The 22,802-nt window shown below is 43.0% G+C and overlaps 1 long non-coding RNA gene and 2 pseudogenes across 2 annotated transcripts; 2 read left to right on the top strand and 1 right to left on the bottom strand.

The window, feature by feature from the left end:
- Window positions 1-389: 389 nt before the first annotated feature.
- On the bottom strand, window positions 390-1,451 carry LOC145861391 (uncharacterized). The gene is made up of 2 exons (XR_014381163.1): window positions 1,110-1,451; window positions 390-903 (listed from the first exon to the last, which is right to left on the bottom strand). It is a non-coding gene; the product is annotated as an uncharacterized LOC145861391 (long non-coding RNA).
- Window positions 1,452-1,553: 102 nt separating this feature from the next.
- Window positions 1,554-7,783, top strand: LOC123728219 (acyl-coenzyme A thioesterase 5-like; annotated as a pseudogene). The gene is made up of 10 exons (XR_014381161.1): window positions 1,554-1,642; window positions 1,801-2,003; window positions 3,946-4,045; window positions 4,159-4,516; window positions 4,733-4,852; window positions 5,008-5,090; window positions 5,224-5,317; window positions 5,373-5,453; window positions 5,542-5,676; window positions 5,783-7,783. The product of XR_014381161.1 is annotated as an acyl-coenzyme A thioesterase 5-like (transcript).
- A 256-nt stretch (window positions 7,784-8,039) lies between these two features.
- On the top strand, window positions 8,040-16,691 carry LOC123728218 (arg8-vasotocin receptor-like; annotated as a pseudogene).
- The last annotated feature ends 6,111 nt before the right edge of the window (window positions 16,692-22,802 follow it).

Below are 22,802 nucleotides of genomic sequence, written 5' to 3' on the forward strand. Positions count from 1 at the left end.
ATTAGCCTATCAGAAGCTTCTAAAGCCATGACATCATTTTCTGGAATGTTCCAAGCTGTTTAAAGGCACAGTCAACTTTGTGTATGTAAACTTCTGACCCACAGGAATTGTGAAACAGTGAATTATAAGTGAAATAATCTGTCTGTAAACAGTTATTGGAAAACTTACTTGTGTCATGCACAAAGTAGATGTCCTAACCGACTTGACAAAACTATAGTTTGATAACAACAAATTTGGGGAGTGGTTGAAAAACATGTTTTAATGACTCCAACCTAAGTGTATGTAAACTTCCGACTTCAATTGTACATGCAAGGACAGCATCACTCAAAGACTGGAATTTGATACTCCTGGTATTGGATTTGACTGAAAAATAATCTCAAAGACATTCATACCTAAACTGCACCTTTATTTGCCAAGGTAGAGTACATGATCAGTGAATATATTAAATGTACAGGCTACAATGTGGGGATCTCATGCATGGTAATAACTACATGTACATACAACTTGCATCCTTGACACAAAGTTATATTATATTCTACTCAATCCATAGCCTTCATTAATGTAATTCAGACTGTTTTCAAGTTGATACAACTGGCTATGATAGCTGAGGTTCATAGCTAGGTTCTGAACTAATATGTATACCACGTTTGGGTCTATACACAGATCGCTAGATAGCTAGCTACACATCCATAGGCATACAGGTATTTTTATCCTCCACTGTACAATAAGCAAGATCATAGCTAGCAACATTATTTCATCTATCTGCATTGCATGGCAAATATCAGCAAGGCAAGCCTACAAAAAAGTACATTCAATTTGCAGTAAATGCTTTAGCTAGCTAGATTCTTTACATCCACTGTTTCACAAGACGATAGCCTGGTTTGCTGGTTGTTTCAGGAGTCCCTAAAACATGAAACAACCAGAATTACAATTTCATACTCATGTCACAACACCCATAAAGCTAGTCAGCTAGCTTGCTAAATAGCGTTTTTTGTAAATTAACTTTATAATAAAAAAATATGTATAATCGTTTGTCGCTACATTAACTAACATATTTATGTCAACTGTAAAAGTTTTGCATGATTCGTTATGACGTTATAATCACTTACATTTGCTTCGATCCTAGGGTGACAAAAATACTATCTTTGCTGAGGAAAGTCTCCAGCCCTGGGTTGCATAGCATCAAATTCATAATGGGAACCACTCGATATGACTTTTATATTACGTGAGGTACTGTTATTTTGAAAATGTCCGAAATTCAGAGACCTGGACGTACGCTGATTAAGCAGATCCTCTTAACAAACAGTACATAAGCCCCTTCATTGTGTGGATTTCATCAACGTAGCCTACGGTCTATGTTGACATTATTAACCGGTGAAGTAAGTAATTGTCCTTTGAGAAAAATGTTGCGGTCTTTATGAAGGTGAATCCTGCAAAGGCCTACAGTTCACCGCTATGGGTTTCTAGTTGCTGTAACTTTGTGGGCAGTGCAGCACGGACTTTGTACTTTCATGCACGAGTAAACTTGTCTAATCGCACCTAGCTATATAAAGCGGTTGCCTATGTCAGCATAGGCAACCGATAATGCCTTTGTCATTATCAAACATTATCAAACTCAGTGTAAGTCATTATCAAACTCAGTGTAAGTACATTTGGACACGAAGTTTGAAGCGAATGGGACTCGTAGGCAATTTGTTCTGTCGCCAACCAGTTTTCACAGGTTAAAGCCAGGACAAATGGAATGTTTATCCCACCATCTTTATCAGTGTTCGGTTGTTTCTGTCTTGTCTTTTTCTACAGGTGTTTGTCCACCATGGTTGGGACTTTCCCGCTTCTGTCAGTGCAGCCAACACGGGGGCTCGTGGATGAGAAGATCCAGGTAGTTGTGAGGAATTTACCTCCAGCGCTCTCAGTGACGCTACATTCCCTTCATCGCTCTGAGGATAAGGACCTTTGGGAGGCGTTCGGCCATTACACCAGCGACGGCCAAGGCACGGTGACGGGTAAGGTTTGTGACCGCCGACCGGGCTTACAGACCGTGTTCTTGGATGTAGCCTTGGCCTAACTTCTGTATGAAATCCCATATATACTATTGTTTAATTCAATTACACGTTGTCCCGGTGGTCGCCAATAAGATCAGCATGCGCTGAACCATGAGATGCTGGCGGCTGGCCAATGTTTTTGCCTGCTAGTTTGCCCTCTATTGCTATCAAGTTAGTATAATATCACTGTACAACACAGCAAACCTTGAGTAAAGGATAGCAAATGAGATGTTATTAAAACCAATATGGCTGTTGTAAAGGTCATTGTAACTCCCTCCATAACCACGAGCACGACAGTGCCTTGATTTTAACTGGTGGTTTTATTCTGTAGTTTGTCATAATTATCACCTTCCGTGAGAACTATAAAGTAAATGAATATACAGTTAAGCACACTCTTACAACCCTCTTGTCTTACGAGTGACTTATTAGCTTGATACAACTCTGAAGTGCTTACATACATAAAAACAGTTTAGCCAGAGATAACAGTATCAGATTAAACACATAAACAAAGGAAAAATACCTCGTTGGCTGCTTATTATAGAAGGGAGGAAATCCCAAACTTCACAATTCTTATTCCTGGCATGAATTCAAGCTTCATCCTTAATTATTATAACGTTACCATCCTAACATACACGCTTCAACCGTTACGAACTACCCCCGAACACAGTGTGGGATTGCCTCACCCCAAAAATGTCGGTTGCTAAGATAATACTCCCGTTAGAACAGTTCTTAGCCACGTAGTTCCGCATGGTTTACAATTTCCCCCGCATAGCGAACACGTAAACAATTCAAACAAAAAACAACGACATAGACTGACAGGTTAATTGTCAGTTACAGTCATGCTGTGGTCGCAAGTAGTATAATTGTTCAAATGCAACACACTTTGAAAGGCGTGACCAAAGTTGATCAACATCTTGACAAAAGTGTTCAACTGGAACACGCTCAAGCAAATGAATACCAAGTTAAAAACACCTGGGAACTTTGATTTTGGAAATATTCGATTTCAGCGTGTTCAAGGCAAGTGGGATGAGCTCCGACTAGGACAAACCGTTTTAAACTGTCAATCAACTTGGAATTCCAAGTTAGGAACTCGGCCTCTTTCTAAAGCTCTGACTTTCATACCTAACAACTACCTCATAACAACTACCTCTTCCCCTACTGTATTTATTTATTTTATTTACTTTTGATCCTTTGCACCCCATTATTTATTTCTACTTTGCACTTTCTTCTACTACAAATCTACCATTCCAGTGTTTTAATTGCTATATTGTATTTACTTTGCCACCATGGCCTTTTTTGCCTTTACCTCTCTTATCTCACCTCATTTGCTCACATTGTATATAGACTTATTTTGTTTTTACTCCATGTGTAACTCTGTTGTTGTATGTTGTCGAACTGCTTTGCTTTATCTTGGCCAGGTCGCAATTGTAAATGAGAACTTGTTCTCAACTTGCCTACCTGGTGAAATAAAAAATAAATAAAAAAATACCTGAAGTTCACTAACATCATTAATTGATTAATAATTAGTTCCCAGTTGTTTTGAAAGCACCATTCAGTGTGTTTTAGAATAAAAAAAAATTAAATAATATTCTTTGTTCTTTACTGACTTGCCTAGTTAAATAAGTTCTTGTTTACAATGACGGCCTACACCGACAAAACCCTGACGGCACTGGGCCAATTGTGCACTGCCCTATGGGATTCCAATCACAGCTGGTTGTGATGTAGCCTGGAATTGAACCAGAGTGTCTGTAGTGATGCCTCTAGCACTGAGATGCAGTGCCTTAGACTGCTGCTCCACTGGGGAGCCCCAGTCAACAGACAACTGACAACTCTGAAAAAACAAGCTCTGATTACAAAAAATACAGAAACCCAAGCCTCTTTCTCTTTTTTGTTGTTGATGTAGTTGCTAAGGATGCCAGTCTTGGAGGAACATATGAAGGAGCAGAGCCCATGGGTCTACTGTGGAGCATGCAGCCTGTTCCAGGCAGTCGGACAGGCCTCAGGTAACACACCAATGCAATTCAATATTTGGGTTCAATTCTACATAGGATAACCAGATAATTTAGGGTGACCAGGCCCGGCTGGACAAGTCAAATAAACTCTCTCTGTCTCTCAGGTTGAGAAAGATGGATGTCCTCACTCCTATGGTGGTACACATCTCTGTGTACAGTGGGCACATGACTGAGGGCTTCAGCAAGCAGTCTCCCTTAGCGACCGTTGTCTCAGAACGATGGTACATGGCACCGGGTGTGTGCAGAATTGACATCAGGGAACATGGAATCCGAGGGACCCTCTTTTTACCCCCAGGTCCTGGACCCTTCCCTGGGGTGTTGGATATGTGGGGAGGGGGTGGGGGGCTGGTGGAGTACCGCTCCTGCCTCCTGGCGTCACAGGGTTTTGTTTCCATGGCGCTAGAGTACCTTTCCCATGACAAGAACAGAACCTCAGACATCGACTTTAAAACCTACTTTGAGGTGATTCTCATACTGTGTGTGTGCCTACAAGGTTGTGCATGTCTTAATGTTCAGAAATGGCCCTGAGAGGGCATAGTCCTGCTGTGACCATTTACCCAGACTCACTGTTATATTACATCACTTCACATTATATTACATCACATTGCATCTGCTACATTGGATCCTACATTGTATCCTTATCACTTGAACTTGAGTTCTATCTCTCTTGTTATGTAGAAAGCGTTCAGGATTGTGCAGGAGCACCCCCTGGTGATGAAGGACAGAGTTGCTCTGTTTGGGCTCTCCTTTGGGGTGTCAGTCGCCCTCACCTTGGTAGCCTACTCCAAAGTCATCAGCGTGAGTCTCGCTCCCACTCTCCTCTTTTTCCTCCAGTTTGGAGCTTTGTATTTATAGAGTGAATTCAGATTCAGAAAGCTATTGTCCCAACACTGACCATGTGTATAAGCTTATGAGTTTGTTCAGTGTGTAACAATAAATCCTGTTTATTCCAGCCCAGATGCTGTGTGTGTATCAGTGGGAGTCACGTCAACCCGGTCAACAAGGCTATCGGTGAAGTGTTTAGAAAGATGAAGGAGTGAGTGGGATGTGGCTGAAAAATAAACCCAAATCTCTTCAAAGTGAAGGTGTAAGGTACCGTGATTATGAAGCTTGTGACATACAGTTCGAATAAAGAAATATAGACTAAAAACATAATTATTTATTGCCAGGGATGGGTATAAGACCCAATTTGATGAAGAGGGCCGTGTGGTCTGGAGAGACATCATTCTGCCCATCCCAACCGACCTTGGAGAGAAAGTGGATGTAAGTCAACACAAACACAGTGGGTTTGTTTACTCATTGCCCTGTCTTCTGACAGATGGGGAGGATAAAGTGTCCATTGATGTTGGTCGTCGGGGAGGATGATCAGAACTTGGCGACAGTGGAGTCTGCCAAGGACGTGAGTACACACACACACAAACACGATTACAAGCTTCCTATGAAATCCATCATTTTCAATGACGCTGAATGTGACCTCTGACCTGCAGATGACCCAGATGATGCGGGTAACGAGCACCTACTGACCATTCTACAATACCCTGATGCTGGACACCTCATTGAGCCGCCCTACACACCCCACTTCAGAGCCAGCAACTTCATAGTGCCTCAAACACGACAGAAAGGTTCTGTACACACACAAAGCTCACACCTATAGTATACACACCTGAACTAAGATATATGTATAACCAATTCTTTACTCCCAATGTAACTAATGATTGTGTGTTGTAGTGATCATGTTGTGGGGAGGGTACCCCAAGCCGCATGCCGATGCTCAGGAAGACTGTTGGGAAAAGAGCCTTAGCTTCCTACGGCAACACCTGTACCCCAGCCCTGACTCTGTCCCTAAGGCCAAGCTGTGATGTCACACCCGAGGAGCATCAAGGACCTAGTATGATTCACTAAGCTATAACTGTTAAAATACATTAACACTTAAAATATAAAAAATACTAAGCTAACATGGAATTGTTTTGGTCATACCATAGATAATTTAACTATTTCATTTAGAATTGTACGACTCCTTTAAGCCAGGTGTATGTTACACGATTTTGGCCCCCATTTAGCTGTCCCAGACAAGTTTTTGAAATTGTCGTTGCCTACTCGAGGCGTTTGGCCGTCACAACGCTCATTTAATGTGAGCAGGTCAGATACGCAATCTGAGGGCAATCAATGTTTGATTTTATCGGCACAATCTGCAGTGCCAGTGAGATTATGATATTTCTCATATCCCAGAATGTGAGCTACTACTACTACTACTACTACTACTACTACTACTACAACAACTACTCCTAGTATGAGTTTTTACTTGCCTTTAACCAAAGTGTCAAATCGGTGCAACTCTGAAGTTCACAAGCAATGTTATTCAATTCAAAATGTTTGCTAGATATTTCGAGTCAGTATGGCAAGCGTGAGTGTCTGACTGAAAACGTTTGAGGCTGCTTTGAGCCACAGCTCGTTGTAGCTATGTTAACAATCTAATCACATAATTATTTTCGCGAGACAGCGTGGTATTGAGAATCCTAACGACCAAGTGAAGAATCTTGTAGTGAGTGACCCCTGTCTTTGCCATGTCGTTTAGTGTGCGCACCACTACATTGTCAAGACAAAAAAACGTCAGGAAAGATGGTTGTTTAATGTGAGAGGCTCAGCGATGTTAGGATTTGGAAAGTTGTGTAGTGTACATCTGGTTTTAGGTATTATTTAAAAAATGTATTACTTAAAATATTGAGTTTGGCCTTTACTACTATAACCCATAGAAACGCATTGAATAACACATTCATAAATGGCAAAAAAGACAGTCCAAAAATGTATCATAAGGAATACGATTTTTTTGTGAGAAGACCAATTTTCGAGATGTCTCGGCCTGACAAACGCCTCAGATGTGGAATGTCTGTCACGTCCTGACCAGTAGAGGGAGTATTTGTTATTGTAGTTTGGTCAGGACGTGGCAGAGGGTATTTGTTTTATGTGGTCCGGGGGTTGTGTGTATTGTAGAGGGGTGTTTTATTTATGTGTTCCAGGGTTTTGGGTGTATGTTCTAGTTATTGGTATTCTACGGTTTTCTGGTTTGTGTATTTCTTTTGTCTGTGTGGCTCTCGATCAGGAACAGCTGTACTTCGTTGTTCCTGATTGAGAGTCATATATAAGGAGCTTGTTTTCACCTGGGGTTTAGTGGGTAGTTGTATTTCGCACTGCTGTGAGTATTATCCTGTGAAACTGTCGGTCTGTCTTGTTCTTCGGTGTTCACATTTAGTTAATAAAATATAATGATTCACATGCAACCCACTGTGCCTTGGTCCTCTCTACCCAACGACACCCGTGACAATGTCGACATAGGCGGGTGCGGTGGATTGAGACACAGCCTATGAAAAAAAAAAATAACATATTTAATCTTAAACTGACAGGATTTTGGTGGAGATTATTATTATGTTACTTAGATTGACGCACGGGTGCATCAATATACTCTTAAGGATTAATATGTGTGAAAAGACAGTCATCAGACCAGTGGACACAGCTGTACAACATAAATTGAGGGCTGATGAGTGTCCACAGTAATGGGTCGGAGTCTCTCATTCACTGAACTGCATGAGTTTCAACCTGCCAATAGTGTTAACACCTGTGCCTGAAACCTAACTGCCATAGTACACAGATGATTGATTCTATTTTTTGATTCATTAGGAAATGTGTTGTCTATGATGTTTATAATAAATCAGAAGAAGAATATGAACAATATCTGTTATTGAGCGCATGAGAGAGCTATTTGGTCATTCTTTTGCAGTTCTTCAATATATCACACGAGGATGATGAATGCACATAGCACGTGTAGTGGTGGGCAACGGATGAGTCCTGGGCCTGTATTCCAACATCTGAGTAGGACTGTTGATCTTGGACAAGGATGTCCCTGTCCATGTTATCTTATTCATTATGATCAGAAAGCCAGAACTGATTCCTTTTTGCAATATGGAGGGAGAAGGAGGGATGGAAGGAGAGAGAGATAGTGTGGAGGGATGGAAGGAGAGAGAGAGATAGTGTGGAGGGATGGAAGGAGAGAGAGAGATAGTGTGGAGGGATGGAAGGAGAGTGTGGAGGGATGGAAGGAGGGATGGAAGGAGAGAGGGATAGTGTGGAGGGTCTGTTTGTCATCTGGATTGTATTGCTCTTTACCGCTCAACCCTTTGACCCTTCCATTTCTACCTCTGATTCATGTTCAAAGGGGAATAGGAAATAGGGAAGTTCAATGCTGACATAAGACCAGTGTATTGCCTATATTCCCTTCACTGTACATCAATTGAAAATTGTTATCTGACCAATTGTGGTACTGTTACAGAGGGTTACTATAGTGTGTGGTTATGGTATGTGTGTAGGCCGAAGGCCAGGCCATATAGAGGATTTGGCTTTGACAGAGAGCAGGGCCGATCTGTTTGCACAGATTTAGTGCTTAACAGCTCACCTGACTAACAGCTACCAGCTCCTCCATGAGCTAATGCAGTCTCGCTCTAAATTCAAAAGTCACTAAAAAGCCATGCAATAAAACAAACACGAGAGCGCGGGTGCACACACACAAACACAGACATTGTTCTAGAGTGATGATAAACTTAATTGGGGCCATACTTGCGAACATTAAACAGTTTAAATTGAAAGTTTCTCCGTCTCAAAATGCACATTAGCCTATTTAAGTATTTGATTAACTTGCACGTGATAGAACGCTACATTGTAGCTGGTCCCATCAGATAACCTGGCACACGTTAGCCCTATGCTAACCTCCACCAGATGAGTGATTATTTCCTGTAACAATGTTCCCATCAGGCTGTCAAAGATCTTAGACTTCATATCCACCGACCAATGGCATTTCTTAAAATAAGTCAACCATGGTCACTAGTGGGATATTTTTAAAAGGTCCAATGAAGCTGTTTATATCGCTATCAAAAAATGTCTGCTGAATAATTTAGTACCTTACTGTGATTGTTTTCAATTAAAATCAGTGTTGTGGATTTATGGACGCCAAGGGAAGCTAGTCTTCCCCAAATATTTGACTTATACATTTTTTTTAAATATCTTTCGTCTCTGTATTTTCATAGTTTTTCGTCAATTCATAAGTGGCTGAATCACACTGGAGAAATCATCAGAGCGAGGGAAACCGCGCCCCTCTGTCTTAGTATGTGTAGCCCATGTATCTGCTGCTATCTGGACCAAAAGCCACTGTCTGTTCACCCCGCTACCATCCAGAAGGCAAGCTCAGTATAGGTGCACCAAAGCTGGGACCGAGAGACTGAAAACAGCTTTTATCTCAAGGGCATCAGACTGTTAAACAACCATCATTACCACAGAGGCTGCTGCCTGCATACAGACTTGAAATCATTGGCCACTTTAATAAATGGATCACTAGTCACTTTAATAATGCCACTTTAATAACGTTTACATATCTTGCATTACTCATCTCATATGTTTATACTGTATTTTATACCATCTATTGCATCTTGCCTATGCCGCTCGGTCATCGCTCAACCATATTTTTATATGTATATATTCTTATTCCATCCCTTTACTTAGATTTGAGTGTATTAGGTAGTTGTGGAATTGTTAGATTACTTGTTAGATATTACTGCACTGTCAGAACTGGAAGCACAAGTATTTCGCAACACTCGCAATAACAACTGCTAACCATGTGTAAGTGACCAATACAATTGAATTTGATTTTACTCCCCAGCAGAACATCTCAAAGAACAACCTGTTCTCTCTACAGACCACTGGGCAATGTTGAGGCAACATGGAGACTCTTCTCTCTCATTGTTCTCACAAAAACACATGAATTAAAATATTTTTAAAAATATATGTTTTTACTTCCTTCCCGGAACAGTGGTTCAAACATAGTTACTTCTGGGTTTGTTTTCAGTTCAGACTCAGGAGCTCTATTGTATAGAACCCACAAAACGTTTTTTTGTGGATAAGTGGAATGCAGTATTCATCTTCCTGAGCTTTTAGGGTTTTTAATGATTGTTTTGGTTGAATAGGCTTGTATATCAGCTCTCTATGTAGCTAACCTATTCCTTCCCCCCAGACAATCTCACTCCGCTATTGTTCAGTGGATTCTGAGCCAAACAACAACACTCACTATAGCTTCATATTGCTTTGGTCTGACAGACCCAGACCTCTCTGCTAAACACACGCACACACAACCCCATACACACACACACCCCCTGTAGCCTGTATATATTTATCTGGCCCTGCTCGATTCAACAGTCTTCCACAGGGCTGTCCTCACTCACACAAAGGCCGGTAATTTTCTTGACACTGGTGGCCACTTAGAGATAAATATGTTGAGGCAGAGACCATACCAAACAATGTGTGTCATATGTCGCCAACCCATATCAAACACATATCATGAGCCAAATTACACCAAACACGCCTCCAACACAATCATCAAGTTTGCAGATGACACAACAGGGGTAGGCCTGATTACCAAAATCGACGAGACAGCCTACATGGAGGAAGTGAGGGCCCCGGCAGAGTGGTGCCAGGACTGTGCGCAAAGAGCGAGTTTATGTAGACGATAGACTCTAAGACATTGCTTAAATTTAAAGCTAGCTGGCAGCAGGTGATCGTGGGCGCGGATTGGTTCAGGACAGTCATGCACTTCTCCGGAGACGCACTCTTCCCTTCAGAGAGCTCACTCAACATCATGGAAGAAAATGTGAACATAGGCTTCGACCCCACCGGCAAGCCGGGGATGATGGAGGACCCTGGGAACGACACCGGCACTCTTGAGAACTCCAGCGACCCGTTTGGCCGGAACGAGGAGGTTGCTAAGATCGAGATCACGGTGCTTAGCGTGACATTCGTCGTGGCTGTGGTGGGGAACCTGAGCGTGCTGCTGGCCATGTACATGAGCCGACGGAAGCCCTTGCGCATGCACCTGTTCATGAAACACCTGAGCCTCGCGGACTTGGTTGTGGCCTTTTTCCAGGTGCTGCCGCAGCTCTGTTGGGAGATCACCTTCCGCTTCTACGGGCCTGACTTCCTGTGTCGCATCGTCAAGCACCTGCAGGTGCTAGGGATGTTCGCGCCCACCTACATGATGGTGATGATGACGCTGGACCGCTACATCGCCATCTGTCACCCGATGCAGACCATTCACCAGCCCACGCAGCGCGCCTATATGATGATCGGGGCCACCTGGGTGTGTAGTCTTGCCCTGAGCATGCCCCAGTATTTTATCTTCTCACTGAGCGAGGTCCACCCGGGCTCGGCCGTGTATGACTGCTGGGGACACTTTATCCAGCCGTGGGGTGTGCGCGCCTACATCAACTGGATCACCGTGGGCATCTTCCTTGTGCCCGTGGCCGTGCTCATGCTCTGCTACGGCTTCATCTGCCGATCCATCTGGTTGAACATAAAGTACAAGACCCAGAAGAGCACGATTGCGATGGCACTTGTGAGCAAGAATGGGCTGATCGGGAAGACTTCAGTCAGCAGCTTCACCACCATTACGCGCGCCAAACTGCGCACAGTGAAGATTACTTTCGTGATCTTGCTGGCATACGTGGTGTGCTGGGCTCCGTTTTTCACCGTACAGATGTGGTCGGTGTGGGATGAGAGCTTCTCGTGGGATGGTACGTGTTGTATTTGGGCTCTGAGCCGTAAGTTAGTGGCAGCGCGCGCTGGTGCCATGTCTCCGTTCATTGTGTTTTTAAACATTCCATTATTGCTTAGGTCTACTTCCTCAATAATACGTTGGCAATAGTGCACAGCTTCAGCATATATTTCATGCATCACCCAAGGGGCTTCCCTAAAATCTGCTTCACTGCTCTCCAAATTTAGATAGCTTTTACGCAACAGTTTACCACGGACATAGTGAGACAAAAACTGTATAACTCCTCAGATACATAGACCAAACTGAAACAAATAGACTATACAGACAGTCAAGACGTATTACTTAGGCTATAGGCTGTGCAAACTGGAGACCTGGGGTACATTATTGTGACCTCAATGGAATAACCGCGCACAAAAACCTCTTACTGGAAGTCATTTCATTATCATTTCTGTGCATGTGAGTTAACTCATAACCCATTGCCTTGATGAGGTCTGTATGTAGCGGATGTTATTCCTCCTGCTGTAGCTTGAATTATCGGACCGTGCGCAATATAGAAAAACAGCAGAACCACCTAAAGGGCATACATAAAGTGTTAAACACGTGCCATTTAACGCAACCGTTGTGCAGGTGTGACAGACAGTTGTGAAAACGACCACCGGTCTTAGTTAGTGCATTCATCTTAGACGCAATCATCAGTTGTACATCCATTTTTAGACTTATAAGTGACGAATACGTACCCACTGATTCTTGAAGAATATAACTCATAAATGCCTTATGAGCTTAGTTAAACTGTCGTACCACATTAGAACCGAAAACATATGATTGTTTTACGCCAATGTTGGTAAACAATGTAAATGTAAACAAACACTGTATAGCCTAAAAATATGGTTAAAAACTACAGTGCCTTCGGAAAGTATTCAGACCCCTTGACTTATTCCAGGAGAGATGGATGCACTGACTCTGATCTCTCCTGGAGAACTCCAAATGTTAATTAAATATTTTGCTGGCGAGTCAGTGACCCTTCAGACCTAGTGGCTTGCTGAGACTCCCTCGAGAATACGCATAAATAGTGTGCGTCACTGCTAGTAGATAAACAGAACAAGCTTGAATGTTTTCTCCTTCACTGACTGGCCGACACCTATTCCCTGTTTCTCTCTCTCCAGACTCTGAAAACACCACAGTCACCATCTCGGCTCTGCTGGCCAGTCTGAATAGCTGCTGTAACCCGTGGATCTACATGATCTTCAGTGGCCACCTCCTCTGACATGGTCCACGGTCTGCCGTGCTGCCGGAGGCTGTTCCACATGTTCGGCCATCAGGACTCGAACAGCAGCATCTGCCGCACCACACTCCTGACCCGGGGACCACCCCTGTCCCTACCCCGGTGGAGCTCAGAGAAAAGCTCTTGCAAAGATTGCATTCACCACTCCCACAGGAACTGTCAATCAATCCCGGTGGAGTCTTGACCGCGCGCTCACAGTAAACACTGTCCATATGGTTCAGTTTACGCGCCACAGCGACGACGACTGTCGTACGTTTAGGGGGAGGCTTAATGGAACCAATGTGAACAGAGTCAGTGCATCCATCTGTCCTGGAGATTGTGTTTCTGCTCAGAGAGGTATTCAACACTCATCAATCCGTCAGTGGAAATGTGGCAGGCAATAACTAGGACATCCTGTCTCTTCTTGCTAAATGTGAACTGACACAGTCAGGAGGCATCTAAAACCCAGGCGGTACTAATATGTATGTTCTTACAGGCTCTTATGGGCCCAGACTCTTGCAGCGATCAGAATCGTTGCCATTAACCAGTCATTTCAAATGAACCGAGAGGTCAGGCCTGTGTTGTTCAGTAACTCATCATATGCCTAATATATGGTAATTGCCATTTTTAAATGACTGGTTGACTGTGACTTGGTGATTATGTTTAGGTTTACTGTACATTGTCCCCATTAAATAGTTAAACTGTTTTTAAAAGGTTTAATAAAAAACAATAATATACTGGCACACACCACTCTTCTTTCTCCCTTCATCACTCTCCCCCAACGGACCGCTCTCTACCCCTCTCCCCATCAAGCCCTTCACTCCATCTTTGTGAAGTATGTTGTTGTTTCCTTCATTGACTCTTCATCATCCCTTAGGGGTTTCCAGTCTGTGAGAGATGGAAGGTTCTAGAAGGTTTACCACCCCAAGATATTCCTGAACAACGTCTATTTGCGCCCCTACTGGATGGAAATTACAAGTGTAATGGCTGTGCTCAATGCAATGCCACTTATAAATGTAGATCCTTCAAACACCCACAAACAGGGAAATCGATCCCAATCAAAGGTGTTATTACGTGCTCCACTAAGGCAGTTATTTATCTTAGAACTTGTCCTTGTGGTAAAAATGATGTGGGTAAAACAAAGCGTGAATTAAAAGTACGTATCTCAGAGCATCGTAGCACCATTAGGTGCAAAAACTTGACTTACCCAGTTGAGGCCCACTTTTTGGAAGCAAACCACTCGATTTCGTCTCTGCTTTATATTGGCATCGAACATGTCACCCTCCCGAGGAGAGGGGGTGACCTTGTTAATTTATTGTGAAAACGAGAGGCTGCCTGGATCTTTAACTTAAAGACCCTTGCTCCCTTCGGTCTCAACATAGACTTTGATCTTAAGCCATTCTTGTGATTATTGTGACTTTGCCATTGTAATTGTTTGTAAGCTTGTGTAGTCTAAAATGAATCTATGATCGTATGCTATCCATTTGTATGCTGTTCTTTGTATGCCATTTTTATATTTGAGAATTAACCAATGATATTAGGCCACACTTGGCCATGATTACAGACACCTGTGTGTCTTTTGACACTATATAAATTAGTCATCTCTCAGTGTTTGTGATCATACCCTGATGAAGACAGCTTGGCTGTCGAAACGTTGGACATTACATTTTTGTGTCTGAGCTCCTAGAGTGTGCGGCTTTCCCTTACTTTCAAGAGATGGAAGGTTGAAGTGAGTCAGTTCGGTCTTGAGTATTCTGTGGGGAGTGTTGAGGAAGGAGACTGGCACCTGGGTTCCATTCCATTCTAAATCCATTTAGATAAAAGCCACGCATCGACGTTTGATATTATTGTAATTATATGACATATATGAAATGTACAGTGTATACTAAATGAAATATCACTATTTCAAGTCAAATCAAATGTTATGTCATATGCGCCGAATACAACAGGTGCAGATCTTACAGTGAAATGCTTACTTACAAGTCCTTAACACTTTTTTTTCTTAAAACTGCATTGTTGGTTTGTAACGGCCGTCGTCAGATTGAGACCAAGGTGCAGCGGAGGATGTGTTCATATTAAGGATTTTAATAAACGAATGAACACTATACAAAAAGAAAACACGACAAGGAATGACAGCCAAACAGTCCTGTCAGGATTAACAAACCTAGACAGAAAACATTCACTCACAAACCCCAAAGGAAAAACAGGCTGCCTATGTATGACTCTCAATCAGCAACAACGATCTACACCTGTTCCTGATTGAGAGCCATACACGGCCGAAACAAAGAAAACCACCAACATAGAAAAAGAAACCTAGAACGCCCACCCATGTCACACCCTGGCCTAACCAAAAATAGAGAACAAAAAACCCTCTCTATGGCCAGGGCGTTACATGGTAAAAAATAGATAGGTAAAAAATAATTAAAGAGCAGCAGTAAAATAACAGTAGTGTGGGGGCACAGGTTAGTCGAGGTAATGGAGGTAATATGAACATGTAGGTACAGGTAAAGTGATGTCACGTCCTGACCAGCAGAGGGCGTATTGCTTAGTCTAGGTCAGGATGTGGCAGGGGGTTTGTGTTTGTTAAATGTTGGGTTGATGATTGGGACTTCCAATTGAAGGCAGGTGTGTATAGTTGCCTTTGATTGGAAGTCCTATATAGGTGTGTGTTTGTCTTTGGGGTTGTGGGGAATTGTTCTGTGTGTAGCCTTGGGCCTTACCAGACTGTTTTTGTCGATCGTAATTAAGTTTGTTATTTTGGGTGTTCATTTTGATAGTTAATAAAAGTCAAGATGAGCCTGCACATACCTGCTGCGTTTTGGTCCTCCTCTTCTCTCCAGTACGACATTTTTAAGGATGAGTACGACTTATTCTATGACAAGTGACTATGCATAGATAATAAACAGAGAGTAGCAGCAGCATAAAAGAGGGGGCTGGGGACAATGCAAATAGTCTGGGTAGTCATTTGTCCTGGAGTGGCTTGGGGGTAGAAACTGTTAAGAAGCATTTTGGACCAAGACTTGGCACTCTGGTACCGCTTGCCGCGCGGTAGCAGAAAGAACAGTTTATGACTAGGGTGGCTGGAGTCTTTGACAAGTGCTAGGGCCTTCCTCTAACATGGCCTGGTATAGAGGTCCTGGATGGAAGAAAGCTTGGCCCCAGTGATGTACTGGGCCGTATGCACAACCCTCTGTAGTGCCTTGCAGTTGGAGGCCGAGAAGTTGCCATACCAGGCAGTGATGCAACCAGTCAGGATGCTCTTGATGGTGCAGCTGTAGAACTTTTTGAGGATCTGAGGACCCATGCCAAATCTTTTCAGTCTCCTGAGGGGGAATAGGCTTTGTCGTGCCCTCTTCACGACTGTCTTGGAGTGTTTGGACCATGTTAGTGTCATGACGTTGGCCTCTTTGAGTACAGGGAGGACAGTTGACCCCCTCCCCCCTTGCACCATCCCCCAACCTACCTTCCGCCACCCAGTCCCTGTGTGAAGGAGTGGTAAAATTCCAGGAGAATCTCTTGCCACATGGCCCATAGAGAGACACAGGAAATTCTTCCAACTCACAGAATTGGGGAGCCAAGCGACATTTGTGTTCTGGAGAAGGTATGGAAGACTGGTGAAGAATCCAGCTACGAACTGGTCCGCTTGGTTCAATTTTGTGATACTCAGAAGAGACAATATAGCCATATTACCATAAAACTGTTTATATAATAGCCTCAGCGATGAGACTTGCATCCACATGGTTGTATAGAATGTATTAATAAGGATAAAGCTATTTGTAATACATTGAGATGCTATGTACTGATGTTAATGTGATAGAATTGTATTTCTGTACCAAGCTTAACTCAGTCATCGGCACGCCCCCAGGGACACAGACAGGACCAGGCGTCATTTGACAAGCCTGTTCTATGGTCACTATAAAACCCCACCCTGATCTACTTTCTGCAGACCAGGCCTCCACTCCATTGCAAGTTGGCCAATAGGTTTAACCATCCAAGTACTCTACTGAAAGTGAACTATACCACGTGGTTAACTTTTAGACTATTGATACCGACAGAATAAGAACAAGTCTTTGATATTAATTAATAGTCTGCAGCTAGAAATTATATAATTGAACGCGAAGACCAACGAAACATCCATTCTATAACGACATTAATGAATGTCGCTTTGAAAGATCCATTCTAACCGAGAGAGAGAGAGAGAGAGAGAGAGAGAACTCTCCAACAGAACGACGCTCCAACAAGGATCCCGACGACACACTGAGCGTAAATATATATTGTTTGCTATTGTTCTCGAATGAGTGAGCGTTCATGTGCAAAGGATTAGCATATCAATTGTTAATATTAATGAACTCTGTGTACCTCCTCAGCTGAACTTTTATGACCCATTGTTGAACAAGACACCAGCCACGCCTGTTTTAGCCCACTAGGGCACATTACTCTACCAATTCTTTGTGATGATAATTACTGTTTGTATACTTTCTGTGAATTACTTAGTTTAGTAAATAAATGATTTTAAGACAATTGATGTATGGATGATTTTAGTAAAGACTGGGTTTGTGCAGATACAACAATTTACGACGTTTGGAATGAGACTGGACACGAGGTAAAATACACCATTTAAACCAGAAGATAATCGGCCTATACTATAATAGAATATAATATATAAGGTTATAATGTAGGAAAGTTATATTAGGAAAATTATAACTTTGTAATCTGAATATTTTCCTTGGTGCCCCGATCTCCTAGTTAATTACAATTAAACGATTAATCAGTTTAATCGCGTGATAATAATTACAGGGAGTTAATTGATAAACATGTCTTCAGTTTAATGGTACCCCAAAGACATGACATTAGTTTGTTGGTGATGTAGACACCAAGGAACTTGAAGCTCTCAACCTGCTCCACTGCAGCCCCGTCGATGAGAATGGGGGCGTGCTCGGTCCTCCATTTCCTGTAGTCCACAATCATCTCCTTTGACTTGATCACGTTGAGGGAGAGGTTGTTATCCTGGCACCACACTGCCAGGTCTCTGACGACCTCCCTATAGGCTGTCTCATCTTTGTTGGTGATCAGGCCTACCACTGTTGTGTCGTCGGCAAACTTAATGATGGTGTTGGAGTCGTGCCTGGCCATGAAGTCATGAGTGAACAGGGAGTACATGAGGGGACTGGGCATGCACCCCTGAGGGGCCCCTATGTTGAGGATCAGTGTGGCAGATTTGTTGTTACCTACCCTTACCATCTGGGAATGGCCCGTCAGGAAGTCCAGGATCCAGTTGCAGAGGGAGGTGTTTAGTCCCAGGGTCCTTAGCTTAGTGATGAGCTTTGAGGGCACTATGGTTTTCAATGCTAAGCTGTAGTCAATGAATAGCATTCTCACATAGGTGTTCCTTTTGTCAAGGTGGGAAAGGGCAGTGTGGAGTGCAATAGAGATTGTATCATCTGTGGATCTGTTGGGGTGGTATGCAAATTGGAGTGGGTCTAGGGTTTCTGGGATAATGGTGTTGATGTGAGCTATGACCAGCCTTTCAAAGCACTTCATGGCTACAGATGTAGTCATTTAGGCAGGTTACCTTAGTGTTCTTGGGCACAGGGACTATGGTGGTCTGCTAGAAACATGTTGGTATTACAGATTCATTCAGGGACAGGTTGAAAATGTCAGTGAAGACAAAACAGTTCTGTAGCTAAGCATCTGCGTTGTCTGACCACTGCTTTATTGACTGAGCCACTGGTGCTTCCTGCTTTAGTTTTTGCTTGTGAGCAGGAATCAGGAGGATAGAATTATGGTCAGATTTGCCAAATGGAGGCTGCATTTCTGTGTGTGGAATAAAGATAGTCTAGAGTTTTTTTCCCTCTGGTTGCACATTTAACATGCTGGTAGAAATGAGACAAAACGGAATTAAGTTTCCCTGCATTAAAAGTCCCCGGCGACTAGGAGCACCGCCACTGGGTGAGCGTTTTCCTGTTTGCTTATGGCCGTATACAGCTCATTGAGTGCGGTCTTAGTGCCAGCATCGGTTTGTGGTGGTAAATAGACAGCTACCTACGAATAATATAGATGATAAACTCTCTTGGTAAATAGTGTGGTCTACAGCTTATCATGAGATGCTCTACCTCAGGCGAGCAAAACCTCGGGACTTCCTTACTATTAGATTTCGTGCACCAGCTGTTGTTAACAAATATACACAGACCGCCAACCCTTGTCTTACCAGAGGTTGCTGTTCTATGTTGCCGATGCAGCGTAAACCCCGTCAGCCGTATGCTATTCATGTCGTCGTTCAGCCACTACTCGGTGAAACATAAGATATTACAGTTTTTAATGTCCGGTTGTTAGGATATTCGTGATCGTAGTTAATCTATTTTGTTATCCTATGATTGTAAGTTGTCCACTATATCTCTGTCTCTTTCTCATGTGAATCACAGGGATTTGGGTTGACTTGTCAGAGAAAAAAATCTTTGTACAGTACCAAGTGAGTAATCTTTGTCCTGATATCTAGAAGCTCTTTTCAGTCATAAGAGACAGTGGCAGAAACATTATGTACAAAATAAGTTACAAATAACGCGAAAAAACACACAATAGCACAATTGGTTAGGAGACCATAAAAAGACAGCCATCTCCTCCGGCGCCATTATACATGCCATTATATTTGCCATCTCAATGTGACCTATTTCACCTGTACATATTATGTCTGAGATTGTAGGACATTATGCTGTAAAGATATGGAATATATAACGCGATCTGGCATGGGACTATATGTTTTCATATGTCACAAGAGCTCCACGCCTAAACCTAGGCTTATACCAGTTATTCTAAACATGTACATACAGAGAGTTTCCTTCAATAACGGATGTTTATATTAGACTTAGTTTACATATCAAGTACATATTCAACAGGGAGGGAGAGACAGAGAGAGATTGGGTGTATGCTTGTGACATTAAGAGCAGGTATAATCCATACACAGCCATGTTACAGTACCAGGCTGACTATGTATTGATATCACATTCAGTGGACTCTGCACCTTTATCTCTTAGATTTTATTCTCCCCTACCAACCCACACACTCACTCTGTCCATTACTATCCCCCGCTATCCTCAAACACGCAAGCTCTCCTGTCCATCAACTTGCCTTGTGCATCAGGAGCTGGACGTCTACTATATGGGAAGTTATGGCTGGGACACTGCTAATTATAACGTTATGGCTGGTAATGTTATCTACCAACAATTTTGCACCAAACCTAAATGTTTTAATGGTGTTTATTATGTTACTTCGTGCAATGCAATGTTTTTCACATTGTTTACCCTGAATGATGGTAAAACCGAATTCCCGATCAGTGATTGTGCTGTTACGCACCACAGATATGTTATACAGAAGTTGTAGTAGTTGGTACTGACTTGTTTGGCCTCCAGGACAGGATAGAGCTCCTGGTCAACTGGTAGGTCCTCAGGAGATTCCCCCTTTCAATGTACTACACTTGTCACGGATCCCTCTGGAAATTTCATTGCGCACCCCTGCCCCTATTCCCACTGATTGTATTTGTATATATGTGCCCTTTGGTCACCATAGTGCTGTCGATTATTGTTACAATGTCCGTCGGTGCGTGTCAGTACCTGTGCTGTGTGTTTTAGCTTTCGTGCCAAGATTGCCAGATGATTACTAGTCTCGTCCCGTGGGTTAATCATTGTGCGTGTGTGTCATTTATTTGAGGTACTCCTCGTTCTTTTGCTTGGGTTTCAACCCTGTGTTTTTTTTACGTGTTTGTTTGGTCTTCGTCCCTGTGCCCTTACATGGCGTGCCATAATTTGGGGTATGATTAACAAAAACGATTACGCATTCCGGTCTGTCTGAGTCTGTCTCCCGAATCATTGTTACCAATGTGACAACACTGAACAAAAATATTAACCTAACATGCAACAACTTCAAAGTTGAGAGAAGTCTGCTGCTCTGCAGGATGTTTCAAGGATGGGGTCTAACAACGCAGCAAGAGAGGCAATCAGTGTGCGGGAGATCTTCACCTCCTACTTATTTGAAGATGATGCTGTTCCCTGGCAACACCATAGACTACACTATGCACAACAAAGGCTCTTTTAACCTCTTTGGGCTAGGGGGCAGTATTTTGATGTCCGGATGAAAAGCATGCCCAGAGTAAACTGCCCGCTACTCCGGCCCAGAAGCTAAGATGTGCATAGTATTAGTATATTTGGATAGAAAACACTCTGAAGTTTCTAAAACTGTTTGAATTATGTCTGTGAGTATAACAGAACTCATATGGCAGGCGAAAACCTGAGCCAAATCCAACCAGGAAGTGGGAAATCTGAGGTTTGTAGTTTTTCAAGTGATTGCCTATCCAATATACAGTGTAAATGGGGTCATATTGCACTTCCTAAGGCTTCCACTAGATGTCAACAGTCTTTAGAACGTTGTATCTTGCTTCTACTGTGAATGGGAAGAGAATAAGAGCTATTGGAATCAGGTGTCTGGAAAATTTCCATGAGCTCAGTCATGCGCACGGCCGTGAGAGCGAGCTGAGTTCCTTTTCATTTCTTACGACATAGGAATTGTCCGGTTGGAATATTGAAGATTTATGATAAAAAACATCCTAAAGATTGGTTCTATAAATCGTTTGACATGTTTCTACGAACTGTAATTGAACTTTTTTTACTTTTGTCGCCACTCACTATCTGGAGCGAGCAGTCGCACCACGCTTCGCTCCACAGGTAATATTACACTTCACTACATTACAACGGCTTGATTTGTTTGATCTGAGCAATTCTTCTTAGCTAGCTACATAGCCGTCTTTGTATCAAAGATAATTGTGTAGTTTAGAGTAATTGAGTAATTATCGAGGCTAGCTATCTTCGTCCTCCTAACGTAGTCAACACTGCTAGCTGCTAGCTGCTAGCTAGCTAGCTAGTCATCACTGCTAGCTAGCCAACTTCTACCGACTAGCAGCACTGCAGAAACTATTACATTACAACGTAACGACTTGATTAGTGTGGTGTTAGTGTGTTAGTTAGCCAGCTACATAGTTGTCTTTGCTGTCTCTGTATCTAAGATAATTGTGTAGTTTGAGTAATTATCGAGGTGAGCTAGCCAGCCGCGACGCGGCGCCAGACTTAGTCAACACACCTAGTCATCATTAATCCACTGCCAGCTAGCCAACCGTTACCGACTAGCAGCGCTGTACTAATACTTTACAACGGAACGATTTGACTAGTGCAGTGTTACCTAGCTAGCTACTTAGTTGTCTTTGTCATAGCTTGATAATTGTTAGCTAGCCAGCCATCGAGGTTAGCTAGCCAGCTATTTCCGTCCCCCACGACGCCATTTTTCCTAACCCAGCCAACTATTACCGACGAGCAGCATTGTAGAAACTAAATACATTACAAGGAACGTCTTGATTAGTGTTATGTTAGCTAGCTAGCTACAAAGTTGCTTTGTATCATGACAAGGTGTAGTACTGAAACTATCGAGGTTACCTAGCCAGCTACACGTTCAAAGTCAACAACGCAGCCACTGCTAGCTAGCCTACTCCACCAGCCAGCAGTACTATCATTTTAGTCAATAAGATTTTTGCAACGTAAGCTTAACTTCCTGAACATTCGAGACGTGTAGTCCACTTGTCATTCCAATCTCCTATGCATTAGCGTAGCCTCTTCTGTAGCTTGTCTACTATGTGTCTGTCTATCCCTGTTCTCTCTCCTCTGCACAGGCCATACAAACGCTCCACACCGCGTGGCCGCTGCCACTTTAACCTGGTGGTCCCAGCGCGCACGACCCACGTGGAGTTCCAGGTCTCCGGCAGCCTCTGGAACTGCCAGTCTGTGGCCAACAAGGCTGAGTTCATCTCAGCCTATGCTACCCTCCAGTCCCTAGACTTCCTGGCGCTGACGGAAACATGG

This window comes from Salmo salar, chromosome 17 (assembly GCF_965601325.2).
Source record: "Salmo salar chromosome 17, fSalSal1, whole genome shotgun sequence".
Taxonomy (NCBI): domain Eukaryota; kingdom Metazoa; phylum Chordata; class Actinopteri; order Salmoniformes; family Salmonidae; genus Salmo; species Salmo salar.